The 14395-nt window shown below is 51.1% G+C and overlaps 1 protein-coding gene across 9 annotated transcripts in view; it reads right to left on the minus strand.

Annotated features, from left to right (window-relative positions):
- Nucleotides 1–14395, minus strand: part of Trerf1 (transcriptional regulating factor 1) — a 229999-nt gene that overhangs the window by 143965 nt on the left and 71639 nt on the right. The gene's annotated exons all lie outside the window — the stretch shown is intronic.

Consider the following 14395-nt stretch of genomic DNA (forward strand, 5'->3'; position numbering starts at 1 on the left):
CCAGACATGCACGTGGCGCAGACATACACTCAGGCAAAGTACTGATACACACAGAAAATCAAACAAACCTTTAAAGCTAAATAAATAAAACAGATCTAAAAAAGTAAGGAAAACTAGGGATGTAGACCAGGTTTAGGACACTTGTCTAGCATGCACAAGGCCCTGGGTTCCATGCCCAGAACCATAAAAATACATACATACATACATACATACATACATACATATGTTCATAAAACAAAAATCACAAATGTTAAAAACTAAGAAACAGTCCAAAGTGATACCAGAAACAAAATCAAAACCAAATTTGATATCAACAGCTCCCAGGCCAGCTCTGCCCAGGGTTCTGACGTTCACAGACTTGATTAAAATAATAATAATAATAATAACAATAATAATAATAGGTTAACACAGAGATGCTGATTTTTATTTGTGGAGCATTTTACAAATATCTACCAATTACTACAACCACTTCCTGGCATTTCCATTCCCAACCCACCTCCAACCCCTGCCCAAGGGGTAAACCCTGACCACGACGCTCTGACCTTCATCAGACTGTCTTGCTCACCTTCACCCTCCCTGCTTCTCATATATCAACGCCAATCCAAACCCAGGCCTCAGACAGTCTCCACGCCCTCCTTCCCTACCTTCACACACAGCCTTTCTGAAATTCCTTCTCCGCCACACACTGCTTCCCAGTCCCTCCACCCCTCCTCATGGGCTGCACTGACATCTTTGGAAGCTACAACAGCCAAGATCCTCCTCCTAAGTGTTTTAGCTGGCCTCTCTGTCTCCCTACTCAAGGGCATCCTGGCAGCTGTAAACGGGGAACCAGCTCTGAGGCAGACACAGTATCATGGGGTGGAGGGCAGAGGCAGGCACAAGGTGTGTCTCTTTACCTTTCAGTTTGAATTTGGAGCAAACAAGTATCTTTTTTTTTTTTGGTTTTTCGAGACAGGGTTTCTCTGTGTAGCTTTGCGCCTTTCCTGGAACTCACTTGGTAGTCCAGGCTGGCCTCGAACTCACAGAGATCCACCTGGCTCTGCCTCCCAAGTGCTGGGTTTAAAGGCGTGTGCCACCACCGCCCGGCCAAGTATCTTTTTTAATGAATTAAAAACCAGGGGCCAGTGAGATGACTCAGCTGGTAGAACTTGAACTGCAAGGCTGGACAACCTGAGTTCGATCCCTGGGACCCACACGGTAGGAGAGAACCAACTCCTGCAAGCTGTTAGATCTTCACCCAGGTACTGCGGCATCTGTATGCACGCACACACAATCACAATAAATAAACAAATAAAATTTAAAAACCACAGATATAGAGGCACAGGTTAAAAATTAAATGTACAGCACTGTAAATGCAGAAAATCTGTCCAGGAAGCTTACATACCCAAGTTCAAAGTGTAAATGAGTGGATTACAGGTGACATGCATTGTCCTGCCCCTTTCTCCGTGTGATCTTTATTACTTCTGACTTCTGGAGTAAAGAGTTCAGACCCAAGGGCAAGCATCAGAGCCCACCCAGAAAGCACACACAATAAGCATCGGACTCCAGGCCAGGTCCCAGCATGCACTGCAGAACCACATCCTCCTTAACAAATGGACAATTTCTTCATTAGGCCCTCCAAGCTTCTGCACCCTGCCTGAGCCTTGGAACCCAAGCATCCCTGAGCCATGGTGGGTCCCCAAGAGCAGATGTGGAAGAAGTGTCTTAGCATAAGTGAGGAGCCCTGCACAGGGTCCATCTACAGCCATACAAGCCCATGTCCTCTCCTGTGTGTCTCCCCGGACCCCCACTTCTGTCTTCCTCAGGGGCTATCTCTCACCACCACTGAGTCTCTGCTGACCAACAGCCACACACACTCCAATTAACAGGCAACTTACACACTGGCAGTCTAGAAACTCGGATCCTAAGAGACCACAGGGTTCCCGTCCCACCCCCATCACTCCCTAATGCCTCTGGAAGAAGAGAAGCGAGGGAATGAATATTCCAGGAGGCAGGAGGAACACTGAGAGCTCAAGGCCTGGGGATCACAGAGTACGGCGCTCTGCCAGGGAGGACGGGGCGCTTGGGTCACATGCCCAGGCAGAGAGAACCCTGAGACACTCAGGCAGGGCAACCCCACCTGGGCCAGGAGGGCCCGAGTGAGGAGCTCAGCCCATGACCGGCAGTGACCACTTCCCTGCAGCTCCATGGGTCCTTCCAGTGTCTAAAGAGGATCTAAGCCAACGGAGTGGGTGGGAGAAATAGGAATAGAGAAAAAAGAAACGAAATTAAGCAACATGACATGGAGACAGGCCAAGTCCTCCCTGTGCAACAGCAAGTGAGCTGGGTGACTCTGGGAGACACGAGCTCCCAAAACAGACCACCTGCCAATTATCCAAACCGCTGGGACCCTGAACTTGGAAAGCTCAAAAGGGCCAGCGCAGGGACTAGCCATTCACGACCCCCACGCAGATACCTGCTCATTTGTTTTTGTGGCACTAGGGATGGGACCCTGGGTCTCAGGCCTGCTAGGTCGTGTGCTATCATGGAGCTACATCTTCAGTGCAAGGCTTTCTGGAAAGCCCTCGTGAGGGCCACGGGCCACGCATGCAGTGCCTGAGAAGAAAGGCTTGCTTTCTTTCGGAAAACACCACTGTTGATTTTTCAGTACGGTTCTCAGGCTGGCCATGTGGCTCCGTGAGAAAGGCTGCCTGTGAACAACCCAGGCCACCTGACTTTGAGCCCAGGACTCATGATGGAAGGAGAGAACCAATCAGACAAACGTCCCATGTGTGAATGAACCCATACACAACAGGCCTGGGCTCTCTCTGTCTCTGTCTGTCTGTCTGTCTGCCTCTCTCTCTCTCTCTCTCTCTCTCTCTCTCTCTCTCTCTCTCTCTCTCTCTCTCTCACACACACACACACACACACACACACACACACTACACATACTTTTTCAAAGTTCTCAAATATATCGGCTACCATGGTGGGGTCCCTTTCTCACACTGTTGGCCCTTCTCTTGTGTGGTAATGTTTTTCCCCACTGGTCCCCGTGTGTTGTACCATCCTGGAGATGTTCCCCAGCCCTGCCTCTAGCCCCATAAACAATTACTTCCTTCGAGTCACCTCAGTGAAACCTTGGAGTGAAGAGTGAGTTCAAAGAACACTTAAGACCTACACTTCAAGCACACTGGAGTCTTGCTCGGTATTCAGAACGCCTGTGTTCACAATTCAGGTGACATCCTGGGGCACAGTGAAGTGTCACCTGCCACTGAGTGCCCAGGAAGAGATGTGGGAGGTGGGAGTGGTTGGAGAAGGTCTCATGGAGGAAGTGAGATCTGACTTGGATCTCAAAACACGAGGTTCAACTAGGTCAGAGGGAAAGGAAGTGGGAAGACTACCCCAAGCAGTGGGCTGGCATGTATGAGCCATGGCCACAGAACGGGTGGGGACCATGACGGAGGGACGAGCCCTGAAGGTGGGGAGTGCAACTGGTTAGGAGTCACGTGGTTGGTCTAAGCCCACCTTCTTCTCAGACCCACATCCTCCATCAGTAAAAGACGTTGAAGACAAGAATAATGGTACCCACCCTCTAGGGATGCTGTAAAGAGAAGATGCTCCTGAAATGCTTGTGATATTTGTTATCTGATACCCAAATGTGTTATTCTTATGCCACAGAAGCTACCCAATGCTCACCCTTAAGATGCAGCTAGAATTTTTCTTCTCCTTTTCTTTCTTTCCTTTGTTAATATTTTCGCCTTTACTTTATATTTTCTTTGTGTGTCTGTGATCATGTATATGAGGCATGCGTGCATTTCTACATACGTGGGTCAGCATCAGGTGTCTTCTTCAACTTTTGGTTTTTGAGGCAGCTTCTCACTGAAACTGAGCTTCCAGTTTCAGCTGCCCAGTGAGCTTCAGAAATCCTCCTGTCTCTGTCTCCCCAAGTCTGGGGTTACAGGCACATGCTGCCCTTCCTGGCTTTTTATGTGGGTGCTGGGGATCTGAACTCTGGTCCTCATACCTGTGTGGCAAGCATGATTGACGGAGCCATCCCCAGAGTCCCATTTTTTTTTTTTTTTTTTTTTTTGAGGCAGGGTCTCAATGTGGTTGAAGATGACCTTATATTTCATCATCCTCTTGCCTCTCTACTTCCCAAGTGCTGCAATTTTAAGTGTGCACCACCATGCCTGCTTACGTGTTCCTGGGAATCCAACCCAGGGCTTCTTACGTGCTAGACAAGCACCCTATCACCTGGGCCAGATCCTCCTCCTCCTCCTCCTCCTCCTCCTCCTCCTCCTCCTCTTCTCCTTCTCCCTCCCCCTCCTCCTTCTGTCAAGGTCTTACTATATAGCCCAGGGTGGCTTCAAGCTTGCTTGGAAGTCCACACTGGCCCCAAACTCACTATTCCCCTGCCTCCACCTAGTGCTGGGATTACAGGCAGGCCCCACAATGCCCGGCACACCTTTTTCTTCTTTCTAACAGCCTGATGCTAAGGAGAAGTGAGTATTGGCTGCTTGGTCACACATCCTGAGTAGCCGAAGAGAGAGCCAGCTGTGTGGTGGAATTCTCAGGCAGCCAGGGGTGGACACCTTAACTTGCTGCCCATATACTCTGATCTAGAACATTCTTCAACCACTGACTGTCTCCCTGGGCCTCTGGCTGAACTGAGCCCAAGGAGCGGCTGTTTCCCCTCCTTCCTCCACGGTCTGAGGGTAAACACACCCCTTCACTATGACAGCCGTTGTCTGGGCCTCTTCTCCCCAGAGTCTGATCTAGAGGAGGGGACGGCCTCCCCTGCTGCCAACGTGGGGGTACCCCCATCCTGTGATGATTCTCCAGCTCTATAATCAATACCCTTCACTGCAGTCTCCTGAGCTGGGCACACCGTCGGCACCCAGCACTTCCTGACTGGCCGCCGTCTACCAGACAGACATGGCTGACATCACAGTCCTGCTTACCCTCAACTGCTCAGCGGCAAAGCAACAATAACAACAAATGACCACAATCGACACTCAAGCGTCCAAATGGGCAGAGTGGTACACGTCTGCAATCCCAACACAGTAGAGGAAGAGGCCAGCCTGGGCTAACAGAGGTGGGGACTGGGGAGACAGTGTCACTCCAGTGTTTGCCTTGCAAGTCTTAGAACCTGAGTCTGATCCCTAAGCTGGGTGTGGTGGCACATGCTTTTATTATTATCATTATCTGTTCTTCTCTCACACATCACATCCTGACTGAAGTTTGCCCTCCCTCCCCCCTCCCGCCAAGTCCCCACACACATACAACCTCCCCTCTCCCCCAGATCCACCCCCTCCTCCACTTCCCTTCAGAAAAGAGCAGGCCTCCCCGGATATAAACTTGGCATAACAAGTTACAGTCAGACCAGACACATCCTCTCACATTAAGGTTGGACAAGGAAACCCAGGAGGAGGAAAAGGGTCCCAAAAGGAGGCAGAAGAGTCAGAGACAGCCCTTGTTCCCTGTTAGGAGCCCCGCAAAGAGCACCAGGCTACACAGCCATCACGTGCATGCGAAGGACCTGGGTCAGACCATGCAGGCTCCTTGACTGTTCACCCTGTGAGTCCCGGGCGGGCCTGCTTAGCTGACTCTGTGGGTGTCCTGGACCCCTCCGGCTCCTCCAGTCCTTCCTTCCCCTCTTATATGGGATTCCCTGAGCTCTGCCTGGTGTTTAGCTCTGTGTTTCTTCATCTGCTCCCACCAGTGGGGAATGCTTTTATCACGGCACTGGTAAAATGAAGACAGGCTGGCAGATCCAGGGCTCCAGGGCCAGCTAGCCTAAGCCTACTCAGCAGCTCCAGGTCAAAGAGAGACTTTGTCTTCAATAAAAGCAAATCAATACAAGCAGATAGGCAGCGAGGAACCAAACATAAAGTTGTCCTCTGTCCTCCACACATACATACACGCCCACGTATCAAAAGGCAGGACTCAAGCACCCGCCCTGCCCCCATCCATGCCCCCCAGGGAGTGCAAAGAGGCCTGCATCTAAGCTTTCAGTCCATCCCAGGGCAGCTCCTCTACAGAACCAGCAGAGCCGCAGACTCCAGAGCAGTGCCTGCTAGGTGCTCACTGAACACTTCCTCTTGGAGGTCCTTCTCTCTGAGGACCTCAGCCTTAAATCTCACAGCTCTTCCAGGAAAGCAGCAGCTGCTGAGAAGCCTTCTCGCCCTCCTGGTGACTGACAGGGAGACAGGGTCCTCGCTGCAGCAGACTGATTTCAGCCTCCCTGCATCGAAGCTCCTTCCTCCTCTTGGTCAAACCCCAGCCTGGAAGTCCTTTTGTCCCAGTCTCCTTGAGCCTGCCTAGCCCTCACCGGGCCAGTTTTGGTTTGATGCAATGCAAGAGCATTTATAGGACTAGCAATCAAGAGGTCCTGGGTTCGCGCCCCAACACTGCAAACAAGCCATTAAGTCCTTACTGTGTGCAAGAGCCCTGCCAGACTAGAAATACCAATCAAGAACCCAGAACTGGGAACCACAGAGAACATGAAGAAGGAAGATTAAATAGGACTCTCGGAGAAAAGTGAAGCTTGAACTACATTAGATCTGTTATTGGTAATGGGTGCTGATGGTGGTGGTTTACTTGTGTTTAATTTAAGAGTCATGTTATCTCGTGCTGGCCTTGAGCTAAGGATGCCCCTGAATTGCTGGTCTTCTTGCCTCCAGCTCCTAGGTGCTGAGAACCAAACCTTCTTCTGGCCTTCAAAGGCCCTAGTACACAAGTGGAATACATGCATACATGCAGGCAAAGCATTCATACACACAAAACAAAATAAATAAGTCTTTAAAAATAAAAACTTGCCAGGCAGTGACCGCATGCCTTTAATACCAGCACTTGGGAGGCAGAAGGAGGCAGATCTCTGTGAGTTTGAGGCCAGCCTGGTCTACAGAGTGAGTTCCAGGACAGCCAGGGCTACACAGAGAAACCTTGTCTCAAAAGAACCAAAATTAATTAATAAATTAAAATAAAATAAGGAACTTATATGTGCACGTGTGTCTGCATATGGTTTTGTGCATGTGAGTACAGTGTCCTCAGAGGCCAGTGAGCACTAGGCAAACACTCAGTCTCTGCACAGGCTTTTGAAGGGTGGGATATCTGTTCTACTTGTTGAAAGACTTAAAAAAGGATTTATTAATTCCTTCCATTACTTATTTAGTATGTATATGTATGTGACCTTTGTGAGTTTATCTCCCTTCCTTTATTATTTTTATTTTTCATTTCTTGTCAGTTATTTGTTTGTTTGTTTGAGACCAGGTTTCTCTGTGTAGCCCTGGCTGTCCTGGAACTCGCTCTGTAGACCAGGCTGGCCTGGAACTCAGAGATCGGCCTGCTTCTGCCTCCCAAGTGCTGGGATTAAAGGTGTGGGTCACCACTGCCCAGCCCCTTTATTTAGTATGTATATATGTGTGAGCCTTTGTGTGTGTGTACCTTGCATGTGCAGGAGGCCAATTGAGAATGTGAGATGCCTAGAAACTGGAGGGTGGTTGTGAGCCACCATGTGAGTGTTAGGGAACCAAACCAGGGTCTTCTGCAAGAGCAGCCAGTGCCTTAACCAATGAGCCATCTAGAGAGATGGCTGCTCCCAGGAGACTTTCTGTAAAGGGCAAACCAAATAATGTTCCAAACAGAAGTTCCTTCAATGTCCTTGCAGCAGCTGAGACAGTACCACCATCCTTCCACCGAAGCCACCGGCATAGTCCACACCCTTCCTACCACCATCCTTCCACCGAAGCCATGGGCATGGTCCACGCCCTGCCCAAGCTATTCCACATTTCCAAACACACAATGGCTCAGTGTAGCAACCCTGAGTCAAACAGATGGTGAGAGACACAGCTCAAAGCCCTTCTGAGGGAGCCTGTGATGGCTGAAAAGCATGTCCAATGTCTCCAGTGTCCTACAAGCACAAGACAGCAACAGTAAGGGGCAGCCAGCATCACAGACATGTACCTGTGTGGTCCCATGGGACTTGACTTAACCCCTGTCACTGTCTTCAAAGTCAGTGCTCTTATTTTTAAAACTGGGGCCCCACATTTGCATCCGCATTGGGCCCCACAAACTTCAAAGCTGATTCTGAACAAGAGGCAAGGGTGTGGGGAGAGGGGGAAACTTCCTAAAGCTGGTGGGCGTGTGGCTCCCCTTCACTGGACTAGGCCAGGGTTGGGATGGGGGTGGGCACCACCCGTGATGTTCAAAACCAAATCCAAACTGACCTAGACCGAATCCCCTCACCCCCAGGGTTGAAGAGTTGGCCAACTGTGCGTCCCTGAAACAGGCAGACAAGCTGAGAGTCGGGGTGAATAGCTGAGGAGACAGACTCAGACTGGAGGTGGGGGCTTCGGGGGAGGAGTGGGAGGATGGGGGGGGGGGGCGTCAAACTGAAACTCTCAATCTTACAACTGTTTATAGGTTCAGATCAAGAAGAGGGGCGGGGAGGGAGGGAGAGGGAAAGGGAGAAACCCATTAACTAAAGTCATCTGCACTGAGACTACTGGTCAACCTTTACCATCTGATCAAGCCGTCACCTTTATTTCCAGCCCATCAAGGACATTCTTATCTCACCCAAACCCTGATGTGCCATCCAGAGAGCCATGATTCTAAAGTGCTGCCTTCTCCAGGGGCCAGAAAGGATCTTAAGAACCACCGGTCTCAACTCTTGTCCCTTTGGGGAAGGTCCTCCTAAAACTATTAATATGACTTCCGAGGAACCTTGTCAACTCCCCAGCCCACAGCCTGACCTGGTCCAATTCTCACTTCACAAACGAGGAAGCTGAGGCTGTGACAGGGAAGTAACTGGTCAGGGCCACCAAAGAGGGGGCAGGGTCAGAATGTGGAAACTTTGAGCTTCCCCTCTGACCTCTCAATTTCATGAAAACAAATGAAATTCAGGTATTCACTACACAACCCCAGCCCTGCCACACACAGACATTATGGTTTCCTGGCATCCTTGTATGAGTCTTCTGGTCCTTTCTTTATCTTCCAGAAAATGAACTCTGGTTACGTGGGTGGCTTTTAAAGCAATGAACCTGAGGCAGGACACACACCGAGGTCCCAGCAGATTTACTCTCTACTCCACCATTTGGCAAGGTGGCCGAACCAAAACAAAGGTCAAGGTGTGGACCTTTGAAAGGCCCTGACATTTGCAAACATTGCCTCTTCTTTCTTTCTTGAAGATTTATTTATTTGATTTGGTGTGTATTTAGGTCTGTGCCCTGGAAGGCAAGAAGGGGATTCAGATCTCCTGGAAATGGAGGTGCAGACAGTTGTAACCTGTCATGTGGGTGGATGATGGGAACTGAACCTAGGTCCTCTGGAAGAGCAGCCAATGCTCTTAAGGGCATCTCTGTAGCCCACACCAACGAGATAGTCTGAGCCCTAGGATTACAGACTGTGAGCCACCACACCTGGCTTGTGTGGTATTGGGGATCAAACCCAGGGCTTCAGAGCATTCTAGAAAGGGCTCTAACTACTGAGCTGTGCACCCCACCACCTCCTTCACACCTGTGCCAGGACTCCTTGTGGCTCGACGTGTGTTTATTGTTTCCTTCTTTCTCTCCTGCCTTCCATTTCTCCCCTCCCCACCCCTCTCCCTTTCTCTTTTTACTTTGAACAAAAATATAAACCAAGCATCTTCCGTGTGTCAGGAATGATCCAGCTGCTGGACGTGCAGCAGTGAACGCACTTTGGAGTTTCTAATTTCTAAAGGGAGGAAGCACATCGGATAAATGAACACACGGTGTGCCGTACGCTGATAAACACTCTGGAAAAGAGAGCACAGGGTAGGAAGAGCAGAGAATGGTCCAGAAGAAGGCACTTAGTCCCGGAGGGTCAAGGAGGGTGTCTCTGAAGGAAGTGAGGGACATCAGGGGATGGGGGGGGGGATATTCTAGACAAAGAGTAGCAAGTGCAAAGGCTGTGAAGCAGGAAAAGTCAAAACTAACAGAATCCAGCGTGGTCTGAGTGAGGGACATGGCTAGCTATGGATGCTGAGAGGAGATGAGGAGGAGGTGGGAGCCAGAGTCGGTGGCTCCTGAGGTCACAGCAAGTGTTTGGCCTGTATTCCAAGCATGGAGTGTGCGGGGGGAGTAACTGCTCTGGTGTAGTCAGTCACATGACTTCCAGGGCCAGTGTCATCATCAGATAGCCTATGCTGAGCAGTGAGGGGAGCCAGGTTCAGGAGCCAGGCCCTGAATCCAGCACAGCCTCAACGCCATACTGAGAGAAACCCTTGCCTTCTCTGCCTCTCACGCCCCAGGTCTCCTCTGTGAAATGGGAACATCAAGCCAGGTGGTGTCTAATGTCCTTTCTACGAGATTCAGACATTCTCACCTGGACAATGATAGCCCCGAAGGAGCCAAAACTAAACCTCATCCTTGGATATGAGAAAAGGCGAGGAACAGCAGCCACATTTATGAAGCCCCTGACCATTCTCCGACGCTTACCCAACTCCAAGCCACCTGCTCACAGGTCCCTAGGCTGAAAAGTCCAGCTGGAGAAACAACCTCATCCATCAGTTACATGCTCTAGATGTGATGAAGGGCAGGCTGGTAAAACGGCCCTGCTTGCTGTCATGGCTGATCATCTCACTCTGAGACCTGACTCCCACAAGATGCCTCTCACCGCCATACATGCATCATGGCATGCACATGGCTACACACGCACGCACTCACGCACACGCACACACACTCACCAAGCAATGTTTAAATTGTTTTTTACGATTCTGAAGGCCTACCACTAAAGACAGCACGAATTCCACACACGAGCCAGATGGAGGGCAGCCTGCAGAGGCCGCATCTGCTGCTCTCCCATAGCTCCTCTACTTCCCTCAATGGCTGCTTTTTTCTTTTCTTTTGTATTTTGGTTTTTTTTTTTTTGTTTTTTTTTTTTTTTCAAGACAAGATCTCACTGTGTAGCCCTGACTGTCCTGGAACTCACTCTGTAGACCAGGCTGGTCTTGAACTCACAGAGATCCGCCTGCTTCTGCCTCCCAAGTGCTGGGATTAAAGGTGTGCGCCACCATGCCTGGCCCTTTAATGGCCTTAAGAATTGTTCCATTCCACCTGCTTCCTTGAGGCCCTGTTGTGTTACTTATCATCCAACGGCATGGGAAGGAAGGCTCAACACTCCTCCATCCAGATGCAAGAACAGGGTGTTCCCCCTCCCCCGCCCCCAGTCAGCCTGGGAGCTCCTGAGAATGTGGACTGCTCGCCCATCAGCTCCCAAGAGCATCAGCTCCCAAGAGCATCAGCTCCCAAGAGCATCAGCGTCTCTTCCTAGGCCTTTGTCGGAAGACAGCACCTCTCTCGGGAGAAGAACTGGGTCGACCACGCACCCTGAGACAGACTGCGGGTCCTGCAGCAGGGGCCCTACCCCTCCTTTGGCCTAGAAGCACCCTGAAGAGGGGTTCTATCTGCCCCACTCCCTGCTCCCCACCGCCTTTTCTATTTTTAGCACGTTCTTTAAACAGTTTCTTTAAGCAGGGCGGAGTGAAATGCTCAGATTGAACAGCCCACCCAGGCACAAGGCCCTGTCATCCCCAGCCGCTGAATCAGCCATGAAAACCCTGCATCTTTATGCTGAATGAAAGGAAAGTCAGAAGCCAGCTTTGCCTAGCGTCTTCGGAGAGACTGTTTAGAGGTCCAGCGCAAAGGCCGCCATCACTTTATAACTAGTCCTCACTGGACCAGGGCCTGAAGGAAGCTGAGATGCACCAAAGGACTGGGAACAGAGAGCCTGGTCACAGTGGATGCTATGCAGGCCCGGGCGCCGCCATGTTGTTGGCGTCTATACTGAGGAGAGGGCTTACCTGAGGGAGCTGGGCTGCTTGTGAGGTGAAGGTAGGAGCAGAGATGGGGGGCTAGGGCTTGAGGCTGGCTCAGCATACACCTGGTGCCTCAGGTGGGCTACAAAGCTCACCCTGGACACAGAGAGGGCATCCGAGCAAGCCCGCTCTTATGGAGCCAGCTTGTCCCACAGAACTGCGGAGGGGCAAAAGGGCGGGGCTTCTAGTGTCTGGCATCGGACGGCGTCTTCATCACCACTCTAACGATGCTCCAAGTACTTCCACACACCTGAGTACGCATCACAGCGATGGCAGCCTTCGGATCCGACAGCAAACCCTCTCCATAGCCCACACAGGCAGCCGTGACCATCTCAGCCAGGAGCAGGTCTTTTTTTTTTTCTAAATTTGTCTTTCCCATCCACCCCCTTCCAAGACCCCCAACCCTGACTCCACTCAATTTTACATTATTTCTCTTGCTTTAAAAAAAGGAGAAAGAGAGCTGGGCGTGGTGGCGCACGCCTTTAATCCCAGCACTCGGGAGGCAGAGCCAGGCGGATCTCTGTGAGTTCAAGGCCAGCCTGGGCTACCAAGTGAGCTCCAGGAAAGGCGCAAAGCTACACAGAGAAACCCTGTCTTGAAAAAAACCAAAAAAAAAAAAAAAAAAGGAGAAAGAAAAAGATGGAGGGGGGAGAGAGAGAGAGAGAGAGAAGAGAAGAGAAGAGAAGAGAAGAGAAGAGAAGAGAAGAGAAGAGAAGAGAAGAGAAGAGAAGAGAAGAGAAAGGAAGGAAGGAAGGAAGGAAGGAAGGAAGGAAGGAAGGAAGGAAGGAAGAGTAGGTCTTTTAAACATTCACTTTCGGTCCCCACTTCTCTGAAATTGGGGCTGGGGGAAGCCTTGGAAACTTCTGTTGCTTCCTAAGAACAGCCCAGGTTGAATGTGGAAAGTGACCCTGCCTCGGCATCTGGGGCCTCGGGAGATCAGAGCAGGGTCCCATTGCACCTGGAGCTTGGGCACACTGAAAACACCACTGTGGACTGAGGAGATGGCTCAGTGGTTAAGAGTATTGGCTGTTCTTGCAGAAAACCCAGGTTTGACTCCCAGTACCCTCACGGCAGCTCACAACTTTCTATAACTCCAGTTCCAGGGGATCCAATACCCTCATCTGGCCTCCGAGAGCACCACACATGTATGTGATGGGCAAAATACCCATACACATTCAATAAAAATAAATAACTTTAAAAGTTACCCTCCCGGGTGTGGAATCTCCTTAGGGGCAGGCCGACCCTCTTACTAAAACTCCGACCAAAGACTAGAAACCAAAAACAAAACTGAAAAGAAGAGGAAAAAGAAGAGCAAAGAGCCGATGACATGGTTCAGCTGTCACCGTCCCTGAAGTGAGGACACAGAGCACAGACTACTCCTTAAACAGTGGGTTGCTTTTCAACCTTCCCACGGCTTCGACCTGCACACCTCACCGGGTGACTTCGGGTAAGTCACTGGCTGCAGTGGACACCGAAGAACGAGTGTCCAGAACGTCTGGAAACGCAGAGCAATGAGCAGGAGGTTTACGGAGCTCAGGGGGCCTGGGGGCGGGTTCCGCGCTTCATCCCACCGCTGCACTCAGGAGTATTTAGCAGCACCCAGCCTCCACCCTTTCCAAGCCAGCAGCATTTCCTTCCCCCTCTCCCCAAGAGGCGACAGTCAAGGGGCGAGCTGACAGTGCCCAATGGAACCACTGCTTGAAGTTTAGCTTTCTGAGGAGACATGTGGAGAACAGTAACATATTAAAAATATGTGCATCCAGCGGGGCGGTGGTGGCGCGCGCCTTTAATCCCAGCACTCGGGAGGCAGAGCCAGGCGGATCTCTGTGAGTTCGAGGCCAGCCTGGTCTACAGAGTGAGCGAGATCCAGGGCAGCCAGGGCTGTTACACAGAGAAACCCTGTCTCGAAAACAAAACAAGACAATGACAACAAAATATGCATCTACTTTTTCCTGACCGATTTTGAAGCTCAGTGTGTGACTGCCACACTTCAGCCTGTGCATCACTGCCTGGGGCGGGCAGTCCCTGTCCCACCCCCACCCCCACCCCCACCCCCCGCAGTTTCCTAGTCTCACGGTGGCCTGCCCTCCGACCTGCTTATCTGCGCATGCTCAGTACACCCGCCGAGCAGAGGGCTTCCAGCTCCGAAGAAGCACTAAGATGGGAACCAGAATGTTCCAGGACTCGGGGGTAGGGGTGGGAGTAGGGGTGGGGGTGGGGGGTCTCCCAGGCAGCAATGGCCACACCCAGAAAGCAGACCCATTTCATTACCAGCACGGTGGCGCCGCTACACATTCCACAGCATTTCTCAGAATGAAGTGTGCCAAACACAGGAAAAGATCAGAGATACCGAGTCTCAAAGGCTTGGAAAGACCCACAGCCCAGCAGAAGGAGGAGACAAGGAGGGAAACACAGATGGACCCCGAACTTGCGAAAAGATGCTCCACCTCCCTCATGAAAGAAATGCAACCCAGGACGAACAGATACCCGTGCTCATCCAGCAGAAGGGCCCAAGATCAGAGGGTATGACAAAGCCGAGCTGGCGGGGCTGCCTCACTCACCGACGGAGCTCACTGCTCT

This window comes from Peromyscus leucopus, chromosome 16_21 (genome assembly GCF_004664715.2).
Source record: "Peromyscus leucopus breed LL Stock chromosome 16_21, UCI_PerLeu_2.1, whole genome shotgun sequence".
NCBI classification, from domain to species: Eukaryota; Metazoa; Chordata; class Mammalia; order Rodentia; family Cricetidae; genus Peromyscus; species Peromyscus leucopus.